The sequence below is a fragment of the Bombus pyrosoma genome, linkage group LG4, assembly GCF_014825855.1.
Source record: "Bombus pyrosoma isolate SC7728 linkage group LG4, ASM1482585v1, whole genome shotgun sequence".
Taxonomy (NCBI): domain Eukaryota; kingdom Metazoa; phylum Arthropoda; class Insecta; order Hymenoptera; family Apidae; genus Bombus; species Bombus pyrosoma.
In genome coordinates, this window is record NC_057773.1 from 7152945 (window position 1) to 7179448 (window position 26504).

The following is a 26504-nucleotide window of genomic DNA, read 5'->3' on the forward strand; positions in this document are numbered from 1 at the left end:
AGATTTATGCAAATTAAAATGATCTTTGCCTGTAAGTTGTCCAAGTTCTAAGCTGTGGAATAAATAAAAAAGCTGTCACGATGGGGATCAGTAAACTTATAATCAACGTGTTATTCGCACGATTAAATGAAAAATATTGCTTTTAATTATCAATTTATTATTAATGTACATGTTTCAATAGAATACGCGTACCGATAACAAGAATCGATCAAAATGCCTGGATATTTATAACGTACATAAAAATACATATCTACATTCAGTATATCATTTCAAAGTAGAAAGTAACTTTATTAAAAGTCATTTGACCAACTTCAGTTGTCACCGACATATTAAATCTTCGTAAGTTATTCAACAAAATTAGCTGCGTGCTGATAATCTTAGCAAGTAACGATGCAATTTGTCCCTTCAGCGTAAATCTTAATTGAAACATTCAATTAAAACGCTAACTGCGTAACCCTGTTTTTGAAACTCAGTTAACGCCTTTGGAAATCACTCGAGCTACACAGAAATATGTATATGCTAATGATAGACCCAGATTTCCGAATTAACGAGGCAGCCACAGGCTTAAAATGGGAAGTTATTACGACGCAATATTCCAAGGCACGAACTAGAAGTTTCTTTAGGACGAAAACTCTCTTCGCAAACTCTTCTGTAAGTGAAACTTGAAACCTGCATAATTGACATCAAATTTCTGACAACCGGGAACGTTTTTCAATGAAAACCCGGCAGCCCCTTCAAACACGCAGTCTTCTTTTTCATCGTATAATCTCCGTGAAAATAGGTGACGGATGACGAGTATATTGGCGTCTTGTGTTACATGAAATTTCAAAGGAACTGCTTGACACAATTTCCATGGTCGATCAAATACGCGTGGCTGGAAACTGGGAACTTTTAATATTCCTGTATCTGAATGAATATGGAACGCGAGGCTATAGAAAGCACATTCTAACAAAGATAGACGGATGGGTACACACAGTAAAAGGAAAGTAACAGCTTTATCAAAAACAAAATTTGTAGCAACAATTGAATTTACGTATCTCACCTTTGCAAGTAGAGGATCAATTTCTTTATTTCATCGTGCATATTGTCATGTATAAAACTATCTGCAACATTGTAAACGAAGAAGAGTATAATTTTGAAACTAGCAACTTTCATATACATACATGTGTATTTATTAGAAACTTATCTTGCGTTTACAGGTTTCTGGCAACCCTTGTAATTTCTTCATCTTTAAGCTTAACTATGTGCAATGAAACTGTCCTCTTTTTGCAATCCTCCTGGCAATAGTTTTAGAATATAAAGTAGAATTTAATAATGATTTATAGAATTTTACGAAAATGACGAATGAAAATCAAGTGATATGAAACAAATTCAATGAAATAATTTGAAATATTTTTGCAATGAAATATATTTCACGTCTATTTCATTTTCGAAATGTGTAGTTATAGATTCTACAAAAAGAAACGATCCCTCTCTTCGTCTTACTTTATATAATTACTCAAGGGATGCGCCACGTCGTGGCTTGCTTCGTCTTATAGCGATCCTAAGAGAATGTCTTGAGTCTTAACATTGATTCCATTAAATCAGTCTCGCATTAATTACAATTAAGATAAAATTTCTCCAAATTTCTGGGATTTATTTGTGATATTGGATAATTTTCATTGCATCATAGATTCAGAAATATTAAATCAAACAAAGATTTCGTAAAATCACGTACGAAATAAATCACAGATTGCTACTTTGTATTTTATTTCCACTTTAAATAACATTTTTTAATTTCATCTGTATTATAACTACACGCATACAGGATAAAAATTAGCGTTCAATGCTACACCCTTTGTTATTTTTAATAAAAATTACTACAATTTAAAACTACTATCTGTACGATTTGTTTTTGTTCGATCAAACATGTATGTATGTGGCTGCGATATATTCCACGATGAAAAATTTAATTCAATAGTAGTCCAATAAAATTGGAACGTTAGCAAAACGTGCTGTATGCATCGCATCGGCATTGAACACAATGGAATACCACTTACGATTCTTCAATCGCACTCATTGATTGGTGAAAATAAAATGAAATCCATCAATTTTATTCACATCTTTAACAACGTGTGTTCATTTTTTACTAAAACCTAGGAATTTATACTTCTTTACAGTTTCACTCTCTTTGATAAAAATACATTTTCCAATATGTTGCAACAGGCTTTCGTTTCAAAACATGTTTTGCGACGATGTTTCCAATTAGATAGAAATTTATTGAAAGTTAGAAAGGAGCAAAATCAAACTATTTTCAAACTTTATTGTACGACTGCGAAACAGGCGAGAATGATTTTTCGAAAGTTCCAAAATCACGGTATTATATAATCATAGGTATTATAGAAATGGATTAACGATGTTTCTGCAAATTTCAATATCTATGAACTCGACTACAGAAATAGAATCTAAACGGAGATCCCTTTCGTCCATTAAATATTTTTGCGAATATTTTACTTTATATATGTTACATATTTTGCATTTTATGTGCATTCTGTAGATTTTTGTCTATTAGATTTCTCATAAATACATAAACATATATATTGGTCACAACAGTCATTCAAGACGCTCTTACTATAATTTCTTCTGAAAGAAATTTCTATAAAGTCCTAGACGAATGAATTTATTTAACTGACGCGGAATTACACGAGAGATTATAAAATTTCCCTGCTATTCTGATAACAGCGTATCGCCATTAATCGTTAAAAGATAAATGCGAAAGCAGAAAGGCAACGTTTCTCGAATGAAGAAACAGGAAAGCATAAATATCATTGCAATTTAATATTCCTACCTTTAATCCTATATATGATCTTCCGCGATATCAAGTGATTATCTGAATATCGAAGAATTTATACGATATCCTATCGTGAAAATCCGTTTCATGAAACAATTCGTTAAATTCAATTCATTATACGATGCACGAATTTGGGTCTGAAATAAAGCGATTGAACGGTCGATCGGTCCAGTCGTCACTTTTACCTTTTATCATATTGATAGGCCGTGCCGACAATTATCTTTTCGTTTGAAATTTGCGATGAAGCGTGTGCATCGATAGCCAGGTGAAACTCGTACTCGTATCAATTGGCCCCCGCGATCTGGCAAAGCGCTCGTTTGATCCCCCATACCCAATTTACTAAAAGCAATGAATTTTTACCATACGCGGTATTACGTGGTTATTTACAAAATGCGCGCACGCGAACGCTTTTCAATGAGATAGAGAGAGAGAGATAGAGATAGAGAGAGAGAGAGAGAGAGAGAAGATCGTCAATTCGAACTGGTCGTCCAGCGAAAGTAATGAATTTTTATTGGGCCTCTCGCGCCGCCCGTTTTACAGGGACCGTATCGACGCAAGAGGCTTTTTCATCGTGAAATCATTAGCAGAGATTCCCCGTTTACCAAGGGCGATGCATTTTTACGAGACGTGACGTCACCGGTTTGCGAAAGACAGGCAACATCGTCGCGGTTAAACGACCGACCAAACGATTCGCCGTGTTGTCCCGGCCTGCTCGGCAACGCGATACTTTTATTTTTAATTGGGTTACTCAAACTAATTAATTCTCGGCCCAACCTCTCATTAATGCGACAGAGAAATTAACGACGGGAAAAAAAGAGCCATTGACGTTCCGAGTAGAAAAGTCGGTAATTTATGGTCCGCGTAAATGCTCGCCGTGTGTAAAATACTTTTTACGCCTGACCCCTCCCCCCTCTATCTGCTTCCTCTTTCAACCCATCCTCCTGTCTGCGACCATGAATTTTTCAAAAACTCCGTTGATCGAAGCCGATTAATTGGCTTCGTTGTTCATGGTCACGCGCCACAGATATCCTTGATTTTTATGTGTAATTTCTTTTTAATTCGAAGTACCGTGCGAATATGAAGTACCTGGACTATGTTTGGCGATGATAAACTTTAAGAGAAAACTTTGTATTAAGGATTTTACAGGGAATTCAGGGATTCGGGAAATTTCAGGGATTTAAATTGTACAGGATCCGATGAAATGTTTTAATATTTCGACTTCGTAAATTCTTAAGCCGATAATAAGGATTTTAAGATACCATTAAACGGTTTGAATATGCACGTACATATGTAGTGCCTCGATATAACTTTACATAATATAAAAGTTACGAGTGCAACCGGATATATTTGATGCTACACTGTGACAGAGAAAATATTTAACGTTACAATTTTAAAAGACACTGCATAAAATTGTTACGTCATTTACGTATTACATTCTTGGAATCACGTTGTTGCTATTTATAGTTCAACATGCTGAATGAAAATTTCTATTTACCCCAACCGCGCGCCTGTTTGTAATTTTCCATTCTGACTTATCTACCTATGATTCTCCGTTACACGTAAAGCCAAACATGAATTGTCAAAGAAAATACCAATTCATCTAAATTGTACGATATAAGAGAAAACTCTTCTATTTGTAATTTTTCATTTATGACTTTCAAATCGTCAACGAAATCTATCCATTCAAATTATCCGAAGAAAGCTTTCCTCGATATCACGGTTTCCCACGTACGATAATTTCCTTCGACCCTACTAAATAATGAAAATCATCACAGACAGCACATTTCCTATCCTATATACCGCTGCAGAACCTAAGCGCTGAGTAGCGAACACCGGAAGTTAGGAAACACGTACTACGAACGTTTTCACCCCTTCGATGGTTCCCTTCGCCGTGCCGATAATAATTTCACCCCTCTATTCTTGAAACCCGTCTTCCTCGTCACAAGCACAGCACGTCATTTTTAATGAACGCGTCTGACGTTCGTTAGGAAAATTTGAAGCAAGTATGTCTTACCTCGTCTGCGTTCACCCTGAGGTAGCACGCCAACTCACACTAGCATCACGCACGAACCTCGCCGGGACGCACTAGAAACTCGCGAAAAAAGAAAGTTTGGCAGGTCGGGTGAAAAGGCACCCCAATCGCGAGCTGGTACCCGGGTGATACACGAATGACTCGCTGGACGCGACTGACAGTACCGTGTTGCTCCACGTGGGCTCCAAGCTCCAACCACCCCGTGAAACCTACACAGTCGCGTGACGGATCATACACGAGCGTAACGCACACCGACGAACTGGTAACGGGAGGGGGCTGTGATCATGCGCACTCCTGTAACTTCCTTGGATTCGAACTTCCACTCTCTTTCTCTTTTTCTTGTTAAACGCGTAATTAGCAGCATTTCGCGGCTACGCTGCCCGATAATCGGTTATGGAATGCAATCGCTACCGGTTGATGCTTCTACCGCGTCTGCCTCTGTTTTCGCTTCTACAACGAACGTTCCTTGCTTTCCAATGACTGCCCTTGACTAACTCGCGATCGAGGGATGAAATGATTGTTTGGTCCTTCGTACTTCGAACCATCCGCGAGCACTTGGTTTGAATGTCACTTTAGGTTTAATGAAAAATCAGTAAGAAATTCTCAGGATCTTCGAGAATTATTATTTTACTCCAAGTAACAATGTAGATGTCATTTTATAACCACAATAATTTCATCGATATTTGTGCAATAAAATTGATTTCGTGTTCATACTTTTTAGTTCATACTGTATGCTATAAACGATTTTGCGATATACTGATTCGCAATTCTAACGGATTTCTGAAGTTCCTCATCTAATTTACCTCGAACTTCTTTGATAGGATTTAGATCAAGAAACTGTGAAAACGCCAATTCACTATGCGTATTATCGTAACTCTTACATATAATTATAATAAATTTTAACTATGTACGATATATATACCGAATCGTAACTTTACACGAATACAAAGTTCTAAACAAGCCGTATATATATATATTTGGCGAAACTTCATTGATACCTATTCCCATTCCACTACCAGTCCACCTAACTTTTGTCCTCGACTATATATATCTATCTGTTCATTATGCGCATAGTAAAATAAGCAATGCAGCCATCGTATATCAGAAACATGAAAGAAATTCTCATAAAAACGCCCTATCGCTCTGTTAATAACAAATGCAAATTTCTAGCATTATAAAGAGATTTATAAAACTCGGAGGATGGCGGATACGTTGGTTGCACCAAAGATACGGTAATGAATCGCTTCTCAATAAGCTGCAAGTTGGTTACGATGTTGCTAATTAAGTCATCCGTTATCATTTTTATCGTTTGGTGTGCTCGGAGGAATTTCCAGCTCGCAATCGAGCTTGATAAAGATCGTGAAAAGGGAAACGGTGAAGGAACGACGTCAGAACGGAGTCGGCCGGCCTTAATCAGGAAATTAATCTCCGTTTCAGAGTGAGCTTGTTACTAACGTTCGACGGCTTGGCATTTCGTTAGCCACAAATTACGCAACCTCGACATTCGATGCTGGCCTCCAGAAACACCGATCGCGAACAACACGTGATTTATGCACCTCGAAGATCCTGATAATAAAATTCTAATTACGTTCCGCAGGTACTGTGTCTCGACGTAATTCGATTAATTAGAATGGTTCTCGTGTGTTACCGACGACCGATGTATATTCGATGCGCGTTCTCCGTTTTCTCCAACCAGCCATGTGAAAGTAATACCCATCAGGATGTGTCAATTATGAAAATTTATAACGTTCCATTGGAATTGCAGCATGTATCGAAATTATATCAACATCATATTTATTCCACGTTAACATTCGTTCGCATATCGAATGTTAACTTGAGCATAACACGCACGCACAACTTAAAACACTTCAACGTAATTTTAACATTTGACACGTGTAATACGTTGATCAAGATATTCCATGGTAAGCGTTCATCTTATTTTACAAAACGCCGTTACCATATTTTACAAGAACAGCGAGCTGCTACACTTCCAGTCGATTGTGCCAAATGAAAGATTTCGCTTTGTAGAAGTAAACGAACCATCGCAAAGGTACGCAGTCAATTCTCAGTCAGCTAAAACAACAGCACGTCTCGCTATTTTGAAGAAAAATTCGCTGCAATTACTCCGACAAAAGGGGGCATTGGCGCGGATGATTGAATACTGGCCTAGTCATTGAACTAGTCCTTCTGAAACGAGGAGCCAAAGGAGGAAGACAACGAGTGTGTCAGTGTTTTAGGGGTTCCATGGGAAGTCGCTAATTATCGAGGTTTGTCCGAGTCGTTACAGTAGTTATCGGGCCGCTTCTTTTACCTTCAACAGACTTCCATCTCTTCGACTATCCGCACCCTTTTGCAGCAGCGTGGTTCGGCTCTGCATTCAGAGCAGCCACGCGAAACGAGAAAGGCCACGGTTTCTGTCTCAAGCGTGTTAATTAGACAGGCCTTTGTTTCCTCAGAAGGAACCCGAACGAGGCAAATATGAACGATAAAGCGACCCTTGAATTTTGTCTGTCGCTTGATATCGCGACCGCCGCCGCGCGAATTATTTATGCCGCGGGATTGTACGAAACTTTCATAAGGGGAATCAGTCAGCGTTTTCGGTTCCACTGCCCGTCTAACGATGGCATTTCAACAACAACAAAATTTTCTTTTCACAGTGATTCAGAGTTATAAGACTTTATAACAAATAGTAAGTCGTCGATAGAATAGAAAACATAAAAATTATAAAAAAATAGTTTATAATTATGTGTTAACAAGATCTGGAAAAATAGCTTCTTCCATTCGGTCAAATAAGGAAATACAATACTATCTGATAATATATTCTTTAATATATTTTAGATTTTATCAATATAAGAATAGTAGCTTTATCTTGTTACATTCACATCATAAATGATCAAATATTTTGGATGCCATCGTAGGTATCCAGCTTCCTCTAGAAAAATCGTAACACGTAAGACTTTTTCGTGTAGATACAATTATCTTGTACGAGAAGAAGAAACACTGACCTGTAAATGTTGTTCTTTGAAATAACGAAGATTGTCTAGGTACTTCACTGCAGAAACATACTTATATGTCTCTGCTGAAATAATTTTTATGAATAAATAAAGTTTTAATTCAGGATGTTTAATAATTTACAGACTTAGAAAATCAACAATTTTTTAGATAATAAACATCAATAATATGAGAACATAATGAGAACATATATTGAGAGCATAAACTGATATCCTCAAATCTACTCTATGACGTGACGAACAATTCGTGCTCGTCGATGCTTCGAACAGGAAGAATTGATAACATTTCCAATTAATCGACACCGCGTCAATTATGCACCAGGTCACGAGTAATTTTTGTTTCGCCGGGATATGCATATTTGGATAAAGTAGATAATGAAGATAAAGTTTCAACGGTAACGAGCGTACCATTAACGAGCGGGCCGCAAAGACCGAAACGGGAATATGAAAATGTGAAATGACATATGAACGAGTGAAATATGAAACATTGTTAGTTTTGTCTAGACATTAGTTTCCAAGTTCGTGGTTTTAAATGTCACTTTTCGAGCACACGAACGAGTTAGATAACGAATATTATGAAAAAAAAAAAAAAAATAAGAATTTAATCATCTTAATATTTAGAGCAACTAACAAGCTAATTATGAATTTTAATCAAGGTATCTTCAATTTTCCACGTATTCCTTGGGTCAAGGTTGAGTTAAGTAGAAGTGCTTTATGACTCAGTTAGAAACAATTACATGAATAAACTCAACGGTGAAATGGAGCGACTAAGAATATACTCATCTGAATGCATTGACTTTGTAAAGGGAGAACGCAAATATGAATAATCCCTACTTGTACAGAAGAAGTCCGATTTCTGCGAAAACGGGAGAAGCAATAATGAAAGATGAAGACGCTACAAGGAACAATCTTAGAAGAAGCTCGAGATCGCGTTTAAATTATCGACGTTTACGTGCAATATCTTTTGAATTCGTATAGTTCGAATTTGTAGTGTACTTTTTACATTTAAATGTTTACATGTGTTCGAGAGAAAAAACTCTGCCATCGAGAATTGAATATATTAATTTTAATTTTGATACTAATATTGATAAAAGAAGATTCCACGTATTATTATTATAATTTAGATAAAAGTATATTGTATATTGAGTTTTTATTACGTTCACTTTAGTTTTTAAATGTTTGTCTTAAACATAAGATTAAAAGATATAAAATTATACTTCTCTCTACGTTTAATGTTACTTTGAAGAGTAGCACACATGATAATAAAAATCTGCGTGATGAAAATGTTTTAAGGAAAATGTAGAAATTTAATTCTCTGTTGTATTACGTTAAGAGCATGTCATAAGATGATTAAAATTCTTTTTTACCTCTGCTTTAATATCTAACGCCTTTGTTTCAAGAATCCCATTTACTACCGCTGTTGTTGCTCTCATTCAAAAAATAGTTCCTAGTTTACTGTTGCGAGCAGCAAATACCCGGACTAAAGATGAGAAAAAAAGGAAAGGATGAAAATATCCATTTGCCAAGTTTCCCGGAAATGGAGAACGAAATCGAGTTTCGGTTTATGTTGTTGCTTCGTTCTCGGATAAAATTAATCAAAACAGGATATTTCTGATTAAATACAATCATATTAAAAATTACTAACTTTGACACCTGCAACTAAATAACAGGACATATATAAATCGCATTATTCATACAATAATTATTTATGTAATAGGTACGTGCTATTTAACATATGCATATCCTCGACAATTTGTAACAAATTCAATATTCCTGCAATAAGAAACAGAAGTGGAACAATGCTCCCATTATATTGAAATGAAGACGCGAAGCTGTTAGAAACTTAAGCGCCCTTATCTGAATAAACTTCAAATAAACGTATACCCGTTTGCATGAATTCAAATTAACAAACTTATAAATATTAACTTGTATAAATATACATATACTTATACATATACTTTAAAATTTACTATGTTTATCACTATGAATATGCATCCGCTTAACCACTTGTTCTTCGAACTAAGCAGAGTAAGCGATAAAAAATTATTAATATTTGACAGAACTTTTTTCCATTCTCACAGTGTTTCACATACAAGTTCCCAAACCTGTATTCTCTATTCGAATTGACGATTTAACGATAGTATATTCTAATTTTATTACGTGGCACATTGCGCTTAATCATACGTAGCTACATGTCGCGTATTTTGCATAATATTAGAGAAAGTCGCGTTCAGCTGCACGAAAGGGTACTCAGATATTACGTCACAATGCTGGTGAAGTCTCAATTCTGCGATTCAGTGTTCGGTCTTTCTCGTTTCCCTTGGCTCGTTCCTCCCTCGCTCTTTCCCTTTATCCCCGCGTTGCGTCTAAGGTTTGTGCAGGCTGAGGTCTGACTGAGCCTACCATCAAACTCCTCCTCAAGAGCAAGCTAGATGTTTACATTTCAATTATCCGACGCCTCGTTCGTGCCATTATTAGTATTTGCATGATTTAGTAGCTGAAGAAGCATGCCTTCCTACGTCTAGAGCTATCTCTGCGTCGGCAATTATCGGAATACAATTCGATGGGATTTGTACCTGTCTAGAGTTGCGTCTGTGCAATACGTACGTATAGCTACCACGTAAGTGCGTGTACGTTCTTCCAATCTAAATTTCAGAGATTAAAATTGTATATACTAATAGTAGAAACACTATCTGCTCTAGAAATAGTATTAAAGTAGTATTATAATAGTATTAGTATTATACGTATAGTGTATCCTTCTTTGCATACATTATACGTATACGTTTAATTAGAATTAAAATAACATATGATAAATGTGAGCAAGATGAATATGCTTTTTATCTCAATAATATGAAATATTATTGCGTGTTATATTATTATTATATATTATTATATAAATTATTATATATCAGGAGAATGAATATTACATCGATAACAGGAATTAGTATTAACTTGAAATAAGTGGACATTTTCAGTAATTGCGATAATAAAAGTTTTTAAAATTAAATTAAATATATAATCTAGAAAGTTTTAAAACACATATTTGTAGAAAGAGAGATATAAATTTTATGCCACTCCATGTTATAACTACTTTTTGTTTATGTTATTTCAGACATAACTTTGCTTGAAACGTTATATATTCTTTAAATATCCATTAGATTTTTGCGAATATTCCATTCTGCAGCATAATAATGTTAATTCCGGAATAAATAATAAATAAATATTTCACAGGAATTATGAAAATACCTCTGCTTGTATGCTGGCAATTGTATGTATACATAATGTAATGCTTGCGTGAAATGTAATAATATGACACTTATTCGTATGGCGACATTAAATATTATAATATGAAATTTACATACACGCATACATATATGGTTACATTAAGAATTAAAGTGTGACGTATAATTTCTACTTTATGTATGCTTACACACAGCATGTATTAAATTATTAGACGTGATTTATGGTCTATCGTATTTTCACCAAATATATATCATCGTTATTCGTTGTTAATATTTTACTTCGAAATACCACATATGTAGAACATATTTCTCTGTTATAAATTGTTAAGTTTTTCTAGAAATTACGGTTTTTCTAGGTTCTCTAAATAATGTTATAGCAGACAAAGTTTAATATAAAAAGTCCAAAGGTAAACTGCTCGTGTTTACATTTAGACGTACTTTCATTTTTACCACTATATTTTTCTACAATTATATTCTTTTTCCTAATTCTATCATTTAATATGAGAGAAATTTGCCTCTTCAAAATCAGATATAATTTAAACAAAGGGATTTATTATTTTCCGTTATCGATAAATTCTTATAATGAAACTTTACAAATTGACGAAATGATATTAAGATGGAGAGATTCGCTTCATCCGATTTCCTTCTTTGGAATCGTTCAACGAAATTTGAATTCATTAGTCTATCTTTAATCGATTAATCGGCCGGGCAATTCAAGGATCTTCCAGAGTGGTAGGCAAATGAAGGTGAACAAGGAACCATAAGAAAGGGACGACAGAAATGAAAAGAATCTCTCTTTAGGGAGAAGAAAAACTCGGAAAACGAAACCCCGGTGTAATATTCCGGGAAATTCCACAAATCGATGGAAGAAACGGAAACGAGCGAAAGGGAAAAACAAAGAAGGATGGAAGAAAACGGCGAGTGGAGGGGAGGAAAAGTGGAACATTTCTGTGCTCGTTAAAACGCGCAGCTTCAGCATCCACTGGAAACCGGAAGAAAGAAAGCCTCTCTCATTGCGGAACGTGACCCGTTTCATCTTCGATTTTTCATACAATAACTATTGCTTCGTTTCTTTTCAAAAACCTCTTTTTTCCATCTCATTTCTTCTGCTTTTTTTCTTATGAAATGCAAAGTCGAGCAACAGTTGCGCGACGGAGAAATCAGTAGAATCAATTTCAACCGTTACGTCATTTACCTTTTAATTCGCAGTTATATGTAACTATCCTAAAAACTTGACCAATAGAACGAACCAATCAATTCGAATATATTTTTTATATCTTTGACTAATATGTTAACGTTATAATTATTTTGTATTCTGTACCATCGCTTTAATTAACGTCTGTTAAGTGCTTCACATATCTGCATACATCTCAAGATCCATTTTTGTATTACAATATTAATTTCCAGCTACTTTTCAAACTGACATTTGATTTAATACTAGCGCTGCTATTAAATTACCAAAGAAATAACTGTATAATTAATAAAATAATGTTAGTTGAATATGCGCTTGAAATTAAAATCTTGTGAATAATGTGAATATGTTATTAATGTGATAGCATTACCAAGAAGTATTTCCAAGATTTTTTTTCAACAATATATTTCGATCCAATGATTCTTTCTACGTTAAATCGATTTGAGATAAAGACTTTATCTCGCAATTAAGTTAAATTCAAAATTTAATCAGAAATTTGACGTATCTTCCCTCCACAGAAGCAGTTCTCCTACTGACAATGCGATACAATGCGTTGTTTTAATCTTTGATAAGAATCTTGTAACGTAGCAGGATGCATAATAAGGCACTACCATTTCAAAAATTAATTGCATTATAAACGTCGCATCATCTAAATACCTTTTTTTTTTCAAAAATTCAAGAAACGCGAAAGCAAATTAAAAGAACATCCTTTGTTCTAATGCTCGATTCTAAAATCAAATCGATGGTATTGGTTTCAAGCGAACAAAACGTTTACTTAGAATGAATTGTACTTAACTTAATCAAATCTTGTTCGGTTATACTCGATTCCACCAAACATATTCCACAACTGATCGATGTACTATCCTTAACAAAAAGATTTACCGTGCAAACGTAGCTTCTTTCACGGAACATTTCGCGATTTCATCCAACATGTACTTTCATCTTAGGGCGTTACAAATACGTGTAGCATTTTATTCACAGGCTTGTCAACGTTCAAAATATCGTGAATAATCATAAATATGGATCAAGCGAATATATTACAGCGCGGTATGAAAGAAATCTATCGTTTACGCTACATCAATCATTTCGATGCAACGTAAAACATCAATAATATTTCTATTATAATAACGTGATTTACATTCGGATGAGCATTTAAAACACATGACGTGAATATTAATTGCTCGCATATATTTATGAAACTGCGTCGTTCAATTATCGATGCTCAGCCAGTCGCGAGCAGTCGATAAAATAAACCGTATTATATGATTACGTACGACAATAAGCAAAGTTATAAATTTTATTTTTACCTAGGCATTTAATCGTTTCATTAAAATTGCAAAACACCTCATTTGTGTACTTAATTCGGTACGATGCTATTAGAAATACAAATAATTCAAAAATAAAATGTATATCAAAAGTTTATATAATTACGAACTCTCATTTTACACAGCATTTTACAGTACTATATGGACATGCTTTTATCCTACTTTTATGAAAAATGGAAAATCGTCTAGCATCCATTATGTCGTTTAATCCGCTTTACGGTTTATTGATAAATAAAATGTGTGAATTATATCGAATGCATATACGAAATTTATTTCCTATCCTATACATTATTTTTTCTTGATTATCCACGCAATGTCATGCCCGAAATTGTCAGAAAAACAAGCGAAAGAGAGCCGAAATTGGTCTGTAAATATCTTTGTGATGCATCAAGACGGAGATTAAAGAGCTGCTATTCTCCCATTTTACTGGCGGGAATGAGCCCCCGAAATCGATCGTATGCCAATAGTTTGTAATTTTACGAGGAACTAGATGAAGTCAATATTGATATTGACCACTGAATTCTGTTATCTGTATCAGCTGTGACCAATGGAAGCAGACGAATCGATAAATTATATAAGGAATATATAAGGATAAATTATATAAGAAAAAGGAACATATATATCTACAGACTTGTGAAAGTACTGTTGTAGATACTTTTTACGGTGTATATACGATGTATATTATGTGAAATATTTTGAAATTTCATTGGCACTGTTATGAGACTCGACTATCGTGATTATATTGGTAAAATTTGAAAGAAATCTGGAATTATAAAAATTAAGAGATATTTAATACGAGTATATATTATATTTGAAAATTCAAAAAGCTATGGCAATTGGATAAGTTTGTAGTGTAATAATTTGAAACAGATTAAATTATTGTAATAATTCAAATCAGATGATTTCTTTTCGTTATTAATATTTCTATACAGAGGTATATTTCATAGTTCTGAATTCTTCATTTTTATTAAGGCTTCTACTATAACTTTATTAGATACTTATTAAATTATATTAATTAAACCAGCTATTAATTACTATAAGATGAAGGAAAATACGCTGCTTCGAAGCTAGATTTATATGAAACTTTCAGTATGGAAATAAATATTAAAATTAGCATTAAAAATTTTTTACTCGTACATCTCCTTTAGAGTATTAATATATTACTCAAATATATTAAGTGATGGCCTATAATATCGCTCGAACCATGACTGAGCGTTATTTTCCCCTAGTGTTTTATGGATCACCAGTTTCACAGTAGGTTGAGTCACTGGTATGTTCTCGAAATTCAAATGTGATACGATCAAAATACCATGTACAAATTAGATAGTAGGTACATTAACATTTAACGATTAGAAAATTGCAAGAATTCTATTTTTATATCGCTGAAAACCATGAAATGTATATTTATTCGTATTACACAATTATAACAAAATCCATCATATGCGATTCTCATTAAAAGTACAGGAAAAATCTATCCTGAAACGAAATTTTGTTCAAAGAACACTATATCATTTTTACATTTCCATTTCTTCCTCAACTGAAATTTTTAAATTAATTACTAAATTAAAAGTATAGGAATCATAATAATCTCCCAACTGTAATTCGTCTCTCCTCTTTCTTTTTCCATTACTTTGATTTTATTTTTCCTTTATCTTACACGATTCTTATCGCATAATAAAAACGAAGCAACAATAACGGAAATAAATTAACAAAGCAGAATACTTTTCGTCAAAGCAGTGAACGATCGATAATCTGGCCACTGACATAAAGTACCGGCTGACATTTCGAACTTTCTCGAGCGATCAATGTCGCTCGTTTTCTCCCCATTTCTCTCACGGAAATTAGTTGCACGGAAATGTTGTCCGTCTTCGTCTTCGCGTGTCTATCTCACGGATCGACGATTTTACGAGGACAGGATCGCTGCATCATTGACCGCTGACGTCGAAATTCGAATGGGCAAACTTGACTGCTGCCGATGCGATGGCACAGTCAGCTAGCTCCCCCATTTGTTCCACAACTTTGCGAATATCAGATCTAGCTTCACAATTCGAGTCACGATAACTGTACTTTACGAAGACTCTATAGCTCAGATAAGACTATAAATGTGGAAGAATAAAGCTCTATCCGACTCGTTTGTCCACCAATGGAAAAATGAAAGGACAGTCTAGCAGACAGTAAAATTGTCTACAATGTTACAGATAGTTGTTCGTGCTAATATATGTGCAATCTAATATTATTACCGAACTATTTAGAAGAACATTAATGTTTAAAGTTTCTAATAAATGTCTATTTAAATATTTTTAATATTTACGTGTTTATTTTTTATATTCTTTTTATATGTTCCAAATAAAAATCGTTTTCCTGTTCACAAAAAATATTTAGTTAATATTCCATGATATTCCGCTCTACGTAATAAGAAAATACTTAAGTTTGCTAAATTACGAATAAATCACTAATAAACCTAGTCGTTAAAATTTATGTTAAAATGCACATTTATTCGACGAATTGATTTAAGATTGGAGTATTTATAATTAAGGGAATTGCCGATCAAATGCCATTAATTTAATAAAAAGAAAACTAGCTATCAATGAGACGTTATTTGGAGGAGAAATAAAATCTTATCGATGACGAGCTGATTTGTTATCGGTACTTACTCTAGCGGACACATTTATATTATTAGAGAAAGAATAGAAAGGTTCGATATCATTGTTCAACACGACATACGTATCGAACAATAATGCTTTAAACCTTTTAAACCAGTCCAAGGTGCAACATGCGATTGCAGTAGCGCGTGTAGTGTACAGCAATGGGTTAGAAAAGGCTCTTAGCACGTGCTTTAGGTGGGCGTTTTCGACTACGATACAGTACCTTTTAACCACAGGAAAAGGCAAAAAGTACCGGAATCTACGACCTATCTTTCCCTCCGTTTTTCCCTCCTTTTACCCTTTCCTTCGAGATCTTTCTTTTCAACTGCACCGCGTTCGTGGTGTTCTCTTCCCTCCCTGTCGTTTGAATTTCTCGATATTTTTTGCATCGAATCCGCGATATCGCAAGATTCGCGTTTCAACGGTGATAAAAGAAACAGCTAAATGTTAAAGAAAATTAATCGTTCCACTGCAATGGATTTATACTTCGATGCATCGTACTACAAATTCACACTCTTTTCCTCGCTCAACTCCAGAGAAAAGGATCGCAATCGATTTACTCGTTCGTAATTTGCGCGCGTATCCGATAGGCAGTCTGAGCAGAACAGAAAATACTAGAGTCTAAACGCTCTAAGTGCATTCGATCGCGGTGTAATAGCTTTTAACTACGGAAACAAAGAAAGGTACGATTACCACTGACGCATCCTTTCATTCCTACTCCTCCTTCCCTTTTGATTCCCCTTTTCGCTCCTTTTAACTCCTACTTCTCCAGCTTTCGGAACAAAGCGAACACTTGGCACGCATCCCTGAAATCTCAACGACCGGCAGCACAGATTGTCAGGTGTTCGCTGAATGTGACCTAATATTTTACAAAAGGATAACACAGATGTTCCTATGGGACTGCAAAGATAAGGTTTCGCCAAAAAGCGGATTTCTATCTCACGTTTGCTTCTTTTCGCCACTACTTTTACATTCGTAACAGATACACGATACAATGGCGAACGAAAGAAAGTTCAAAATTGGTACCTGTGAATGTGAGTGATAGTGGCCTTTGTAGTAGAGGAATTATCTTTTCTGACGTACGCGTTACACCTGTTTATCGTTCTTATTGTATTTATTTATTATATTTATTATATACGTGGATATAGTTCTAATTTGAAACGTGTTTTTCTCCGCAATTATATGTACACCAAATGCATATTCTGAGATGTGTAAAAAATATAATTGACGTACTCTCTCTGAAAAGATTCAAAATAGCATTAAATTTCTATTAAGAAATTATTACATATACGAAAACACGTGTGCACGAAATGCATTGAATTTAATTTTACATTTAGTTTAAAGTCAATTTACTTTTCATACGCGCACAGTATATTATATTTTCAACCGTGTGAACAATTTACAATGTAAATATTTACATGGTTTAATGCCATGCTACAATAAGCTACATCATAAAAAGTCGGGTTTTACGATAATAAAACCTTAGTTATTGGTACTCTTCGAGCAACAGCCAATTTAGGATTTAACCGACGCTTAAAAAAGCATCGACCAAAAAATATATATTTACTTGAAATGTTACAACCTCTTCATGGGATGTAAAACAACGATCTTGGCACCCTCGCCGTATTCGACTTTCTCCACCTTCTCCATCTTCCATACAAGCAATCCCCCGTCGTTCGGCATAAAGAAAATCCATGACGGGTGGTCCCGGTTTCCGGTTTTTCTCCTTCGACCCCCGTTCGTCTTCCCTCCGAAACTGTTTTCCTGGCAGCGGTCCGCTGTCGATGCGACTCCACCGTTTCGTTCACGCGCGTCCATCATCCCCTTTCTGCACAGTAGGGGTGCGAAATACGCCCCTCGGTGCAACCAGCCACTTCGTTCTTCTTGAATCGTGGCTACGCGTTCTTCGGCCGTGGGTACGCGTGCACAGCGAAAGAATGAAATCGTAATAGATCTCGTTTTCGCTTGACTGAACAAGTTTGACACTTGGATGCCGTTGTCGTTTTGATACGCTTCCACTGAAGTTTCTGCGATCTATCCTTCTTTCTACGGAAGTTTAGACTCAGAGCAGAGGAAGCTTTTCGATTGTAGAATTGTAGTTCACGTTCCGTGAGATTTTTCAATATTCTAGATTATTGATATTCCTCAGTCGACAAGTGATTTAAGTCTTATGCGACTGCATTGGACTCACGCCGCTCGTAAATCGAGAGGATCGTTCGTATCTTTGTGTAAGAATGCAAGATACTACGAGTAAGACGCTTGTAATATCGGAAATGTATTGAGTTTGTTAATTAACTTTCTTTACGTATATAGGTAATATTTCTTCTTATAAATCAGCAACCATCTCGTTCTTATTTTATAGATTATTTGGCAATTTGTGGAAATAAAATCCGTGCTAAATTGCATTCAATATTTTTAGAATTTTTTTCTTATAAAAAAATTCTAATTTTTTAATTTTTTTATAAAATTACCTTTCAATTTTCACTTGCCACCAATAAATAGTGGAATGACAATCTGTAATATAATATCAACTATCATTTACTCATATAACATCCTCAAATACAAAATGTTCGTAATATTTCACGAAACCATACTGATTCGGTGTACAGTACTGTACAGTATTCCTCAGCATGGTTCATGTTAAAACTTCGCAACAAGAGCTTCTGTTAAAACGGCCAGCATAATAAGCGGCGTAATTTCGAAACAAGGTCAGAAAGTACAAATACTAATACAACCTTTTTCATTACGTTTTATGTTAATTTCGCTAATATAGTATAGTTTAGTACGGCGTATGCATTAATAGTAAGCATGCCGAAAAAACGAACAGCAACTCAGCTCGCAACCTAATATTTTCCATAAATTTCAAAATCTTCCATATATTCACAACATCCAATTTACGTCATTCTTAATAGGTAGCTCTATACACGAAGCATCCGGCCAAACGGAAATTACCGTACTCGCTTTCACGTAAATTTATATCCAAGAGAAGTGGCAGGTCTAGGAAATATTAATCCCGGAGTAACGTATCGAACATGGTTGATGCCGCGTTTCAAGGACGCTGAACACTCGCCAAACGCGATGCAGTCGTTTCAACTTTTACCTGGCGCATCGTATCGTGTACCTTCCAGCGGCGCTCCGTAAATACTAATAAAAGTGCGAGGGTGCACGATGCGTCTAAAATAAATTGAATCGACCGCGGACACGGAGCCATTCCTGACGGGCGTTCGTGTAAATTTCAGACGGGCGTCCGCCATGGTTCCATCGAAGGAAAAAGATCGAGAGAAGAGGAAGCGGCCACCACGGTAATAATTTTCTTTTTAAACGCTACCAACAACGCATTAAAGTCAACCGCGAAATTCCGTTCGAGATGCACGCGAGGTTAACTGATACGGCCGATAAAAATACCCGTTTTCATCGATACGATCCGATGCAATCGTAAGAATTTTCGGAGAGAATTATTAGTTGCATCGGATTGTTGTATCGCGATAATGTTTATAATATATCGTGAACAGTGGCTCGCGGAAGTATTCGAAAATTTACCACAGAAAATTTTTCTGAATATATCGCGCACGTTATATGAAATTTTTCGAAATTTCATTAGGACTGTAACGAGACACGACTGTCGTGATTATATTGGTAAAATTCGAAACGAATATAGAAATGCGTGTATTGTATACGATGGCTGTAAAACATAAGATACACTTATTTTCTGTCAGCTTGAAGCTTGAAACTGATATCCAATGATATGTTATTTAACAACTGTTTCATAAATGCAACAACCTAATATTTATAATTAATATTATAGTGAACGTTAATGAAGATATTAATTTCAATGCAGTGACATAATATACGTGGTCGTGAAAAAGGATATTTTCCCGCATACTAATGCAATGTTGTGTTATATATGTATGTATTTTCCTTTTTTAGGTAAGTTATAAATATTCGATGCTTAAAATGCATCGTTGAAATGGGATCCATTACGCGAATTGAAATAATTATGTGTAAATTTTGTGCATTGCAGTAGGAATTAAACTTTTACTGTTTCAATAATACCAAGCAATATAAATAATATATTATTAGTAATAACGGTACTTTATGCAATCTATGAAAAGTCTGATAAAAATTGATGCGAAGAAATATTTAACGTATAATTTCGTATAAACATACACAATTACTTTTTTAGCGATTCTTTAAGGGAGGCAGAAATATCATAAATTTGCAAATCTGCAAAACGTAATTGTGCTTTCTGAAATTTATTTATTTCTTTGTTTATTATCCTACTTCGTATAAATTGATTTCTCGATTTATTCTACGAATAAAAGCTCTAACGATAAAACGCTGAAAATTCGATGATTTACCAGATATAAAATAAGTACTCAAATATATCGTGATATTTAACAATATGAAGAAGAAAATTCTATTTTAAATGACAATATATTCAAAATTCGAGTATCACGAGTATTTTTAAATAGGAAATTTTTAACAGAATTTCATAGCGATTATTTCTAGAGATAAAAGATTTATAATTTCGAAAGTTTACGAAATTCTAGAATTTCTTATTTTCTCAAATACTTCTGATTTTACACAGAATTTCAACTGGAACGAATTAATCGCTATCTTCAGCTCATAAATTCGTAACTGAAAGCTTCTACATACGAGTCACGCGTGCATATATAATCCACATTCACTGAGATTCTTCAAATAAAACAAAGAGATAAATTTCTGTAGGAATAACCCACGTTATTATTACGTTAAAATAAAAGATATTACTTGACTAAGAACACAATTTCTCAAATTTTCCACGTCTTCGAAACTAATATAACAGAAGTCATTCGGAAGATTAATAGTACGCCTATCTTTGTGGTTAATTACTTTTCATAAGAATGGTAAGCAAGTATGGCTGCTGTGTGCCACCTCGCTTAATGTTACCATTCGCTTCCGAAGGATGTTAAGAGTAGATGATACGCTGCACTCCAGGGACTCGCGTACACTTTGTGGCATAGCTCTGTTCCGTTGGCTCTAATGTTGCTTTTATCGTAACGATAAATCAAAATGCTCAGCGAAAGGCCGAATTACTTTACCGCGCAGTAACGACAACAACCACGTTGACGGAAAATGAATACAAATGGTGGCGGCTCCAGGACGAATGGTTTCTCCAATGAAACTTATTATCGTTACACGTCGTGTAATATTTGCAAAAAAATATTTGTAAATCCCGTACGAATCTACGCCGGGGCTGCCAAATTTATATCTTTGATCGGGAAATAGTAGAATGATATTGAATAGAATGCGGATATTTTCGTGGTAATTGAATACGTAGTAAATCGAATCGAGGCAATGCATAAAATGCATCGAATCGAAATAATGAAATTCTGATAATAACTACATCGTACATCTCTTTGAATAGCAAGTCACTTATGCAATGTACATGGCCTATTATATGGTAAAATATTTAAGTGTTAATCAAGGATTGTGCTTTTCTTTCCTTTTCTGAAATAATGTACCAGAATAGCAGGTGAAATTGCTTTAAGCGTAGCTTATACTCCCGGAGAAATTACAGAGTTGTTGTTGCTATCGCCGAGAAAGTTATTTTCTAGTTATTACAAAACCATTTTGATATAATCGCTATTGCTTTCTTTGGTGATGGGAACGAGTTACGGATATTTCAGGTATATCTGCTGGCTGTGGTGTATACCGATTTTAAGACAGGTTTATGAGATTCTACAATACGATATTATTTATTTTATATTAAAACGACAGTCACAGAGATACTTTATATATCACATAAACATCATACGAATATCGTAGTTTATTATTATACAAATATATTATGCACAATATATTATGAAGAAACTCGATGAAATTGAATCTGTTGAAGCTGAGCGACGATGTGGTAGGTCAAAAAATTGTCCGGACAGAGCTCGAAGAGGAAGAGAGCCAAAAATTCAAATGAACTGTTTGAATATATGGCGAACTGAATGGTAAAAAGTTTTCATTGAAATTATTCAGAAATTGTACGAATATTATGTCGATGCTCTTATTAACATAAAAGAGCCAGCCAAAATATGAATTTTTCTTTCAAATTTATAATACCTTTGTATGATAATATATAATAATATAATGTCTATTATTGTTGAAATTGAAGAAATAAGCTACGCTTGAAATGACATACTTTCTTAATAACAGAAATGTAGAACAGCATTGCACGTGCAACATTGTGTTAACTACATATACTATGCTGTTATATCTACTGCATTACACAGCACTGAACTGTTCAAATACAGGTGACTTAGGCTTTTTATTCAAATATTCCAACAGAGAACCGATACTTTTCCAATTACTAATCACTCGTACAATCTCTGATATTACATCATATTACAGGAAGGCAGATACTATAGTATTAGGGCGAGTCGTAGGGATTTATTGTTCGTATAGTTGATACTTTAATAAGCATCATAAGAACTGGTTTAATTGTGACGCAGTGAATAAGAAAATTATGTATCGGCGGACCTACAGCACGATAAACGATGAATTTACCATAATTGCTTATACTGCAACGTTTTGCATTCGTAGGACTGAGCTGAAGGTAAAAAGAATATCATCTTCTGTGGGTCAGACGGACTTCGATCAATCGGAGAGAATTAATTGCTTTTCCAATTCACGAAATGAGAATGAAAAACAATTTGTAAAACGAATTGTTCTGATCTCTGTTTAACCCACTTTCAGCGTAACGTGTAAACGAAACAGAATTACTTATTTTACAAATCGCATAAAATTCCCTTCTCTTGTACATACCGTGTCTAATGAAAACATCGCTATAATCGAGCGTAACGTGTATGACACTGTACGGATTAAATTTCTCTTGCGCAATAACGTGTAAGCCACAAGGAAAGTTTACACTGCGCGGAACATTCGCGGCTATTATGCAAGATTATTGCGTCTCGAAGGAGAAATTGAAATTACTGTTAAGAGAGCACGGCCGATAATAACGAACGTACGTAAATTTCTGCCCCATTACCGGGATCGAAGTTCCGTTCTTCATTCAAGAAATCGTCGATCGATCGCCGCGCACTTTATTATGCCACTAAAAGACTGCAACTTTCGTAATATGCAGCGGCCGATATTAAAACTTCCAATAGAATCTTTCTCCCTCTATCCTGTCGTTTCTCTTCTCGTGAAATATCCTGACGAAACTACTTCTTCGGAGGTTGTCGCGATAGATAAAGAGAATGGTATTGAGGATCGAGTGTCTTTCAAAGAAGGAAGAATACGAAATAATTCCTTCGGCTAGGAGTGTATAAGTACACAATAGGCATAAAAGTTTTTCAAACAATAGAGTCAGTCAGCCTCTCGTGGACGTCTTTCCGGACGGTCAATGAGCGCTCCACGTCCCCTAAGTACTGTGTGCCCAGCCATGGTCTACAGGTCAGCCCAGATTACATGGACCCATCTCGAGGAGAATGATTCTTATTTACGCAATTTCTCTGTATACGATGTGGTTTTACGATTGTTTGGCGGGGCAGTCGCAGCAAACGAACGAAAATGCAATTTTGTAACGGTAAATTAGTGTTAAATTGCAAGGAGGAGAAGAAAAGGAGGTAATCATACTATTGTTACTTTGTACGTTATATTATTATGTAAGGAATGAAATCGAAAGGGACAAATGGACAGGAAAATTTATGTTACATATTTTATACAATAAAAAGTATCGACTTGTTTTAAAATCAAGAAATAAATTAAACTTATAAATCAGAATACGAAATTCCTTCGCTTCGACGATAATTGCTAGAACTTCCCCGCGAATCGTTTCTTCCACCTCGATTGTTTTCAGACAATAAAATATATGCTTTTACAAAAGTGGAATATAATCAAGGGGCATTCCGTTGGGGAAAAACCATTTCTACTATTAATATATATTTTGATTAAATAAAGGTGATTGCTTTGAAAAAATATAATACGTTTCGATATTTAAACGTGATACGAATATTTAATTGTCCACTTATAGAAATAATAACTTTATATCCTACTGCGTAATATATTTTATAAAAATACACATTCGCATTGACACATTTTTAAGTGTTACCTTTACTTGTAATCGTTCTGATATATATATGCATACGTCGTACTGAGTAGTAGATTCTGAAAACTGCAGGACAATTTTCATTAAACTGATTTGACTATGAAAAAATAAAAAAAAAAGAAATCTCATACAGGAAAGAAAATATTTCTCTCGTGTCATAAGTTATAGGTAGGGCTTTGCTAGAAATCGATCTTTCGCCGGCGTGACGTTAAAGCAGAGGGGCACATCTAACGAGATCTCTTCAAAAATAACTTATACCAGGGAAAATTCCAGGTAACGCTTTTCCGTCCCGATTTTATTACCTGCGAATAATTTGTTGGCGACGCTCCGCCATAAAGTAGTACGTTATAACGGCCCTGGGAAAATATGCCGGGATTCTAATATCGCAAGCAAGCAGACGTTTTGGTTCTCGTCCTCGTCCCTAGACATATAAGTTCGATACCATGCCTTCATCGAGTCTTTGTCGAACCAATATATATCCCTGTGCTTCCATTCACGTAGTGATAAGCTCAGCCTGTATTCATGTGTAAATACACCTTCCTTCTTCTTGTGCCTTCTTCCGTCTTCCTCTGTTATGCCACAGACGTTGCCGAGAGTTCACGACTGCTTCCCTATTATCCAGGATAAGAGACCGGTATTTGGTGTTCCATTATTTCCTCCGATAGGAATATTCGGATTGTTTGACCGTCCGCCAAAGAAATTCTAAAATTACTTCCTTACAATTGAATTTTCCTACTTGTCATTTTGACTTGTCGTCCGGTATCTTGCTACTGAATTTCCAAAGTGCAGTTCTGTATATATAAGATAGATTTATAGAAGAAACACGATTCGCCGATTGGAAATCTCACGATGAAATCTCGTTATCTAATGTTGAATATATACAAAATATATATATATATAAACATTTAACAATACAAGATTTGATATCAAAATATCTCCTCAATTACGTATAATATAAGAAATCATAAAAGGGAAGCGGAGGTCATACGGGAGAAAAAGTAAGAATAATCGGACAGATTATTTTCCCGTGAGGCGCATGAGTTTAAATCAATCGTTGTTTAATACGAACGTTATTAAGCCAGGTTTTGATGCCAACGATTATATTGAAATGCTTATGGAAAGTACCCTAAAAAGAATGCGCACGAGGAAAAAGGAAAAAGAATTCGTGCAATACATTACAGAAGCCGAAGGCAGTCGCGAGAATAATTTGAGGTAATTATAATAAAGTTTCTCGGAGATAAACTTGAGGAATTAAAAATCTGATATAATAGCCCTCCGTAATAACGGTCGGCTGGGCTTTTCTCATTTTAATGGAGAGTGTTGAGCTATGCACGTATTAACATCGTCTTAAGTGTATCCTTGTTTGCTTGTATGCACACTGTCCTGGAAATTACGCGCCAGGCACACGCGCGTAAGATGACATAGAACCCCGACGAAATAGAAAATTAATGCCTGACCAAGGTCATAAATGCATTTTTACCGAATAATTTGCGTCATCCGAGAGGAAAGCCGGAGGAAGCAAGAAGACAAAAATCTTGCTTTCTCTTTCCTTACCTCCTTTTCATTTCTCTTCCTCCTTTCTTGATTCTTTCCCTTTTTTCTTCGATGAAATCGCTCTCCCCGAGCATGCTTGTAGGAAAAATACAAGTTGGCCTTGAGCACCGGCTGAATAAAAATGCAAAGAACGCTCGTACTTCGTTTGCGTTTACCGTAGCCACCCACGATGAGACACACGAATTTATAATTTACATTAGCTCGGAAATGAAAGTCGACTGTTTGCCACAGTTCGCGCTGCCAAAGGCGCGTTTCAGTTTTTCAACAACCACCGGAACGTTATATCGTTATGAAACTGTTATATTCGAAAAAATCAATAATGAATATTTCTTGCTAATATTTGCTTTGCTTATAGAGGTAAATGTAATTACGTTTTATAAATTTTCCATGATAACGTCAGGTTAATCCACGAGTCCGTACGTATTTCTTTGCACTGTTGTTAAAAACGTATAATTCATAAGATACTATGTAAATCTTTAATATTCTTCATATAAAGATATACTAAAAAACTATATTGCCGATTCTATCGTTAATATTGCAAAATATATTACAGATTGAAACGTGCTTTAATTCGTACCTTTATCTTCTTCTAT

At 35.1% G+C, this 26504-nt stretch overlaps 1 protein-coding gene across 9 annotated transcripts in view; it reads right to left on the reverse strand.

Annotated features, from left to right (window-relative positions):
* LOC122566813 (tensin-1-like) overlaps window positions 1–26504 on the reverse strand; it is a 279316-nt gene that overhangs the window by 194318 nt on the left and 58494 nt on the right. For 2 of the 9 annotated variants that reach the window (XM_043724592.1, XM_043724590.1), the window contains exon 1: window positions 4845–5016. The exons of the other annotated variants lie outside the window; for them this stretch is intronic. The gene's annotated coding sequence lies outside the window, so the exon portion shown is untranslated. Of the gene's footprint in view, window positions 1–4844; window positions 5017–26504 lie in introns of those variants that run through there. 9 annotated transcript variants of the gene reach the window in all.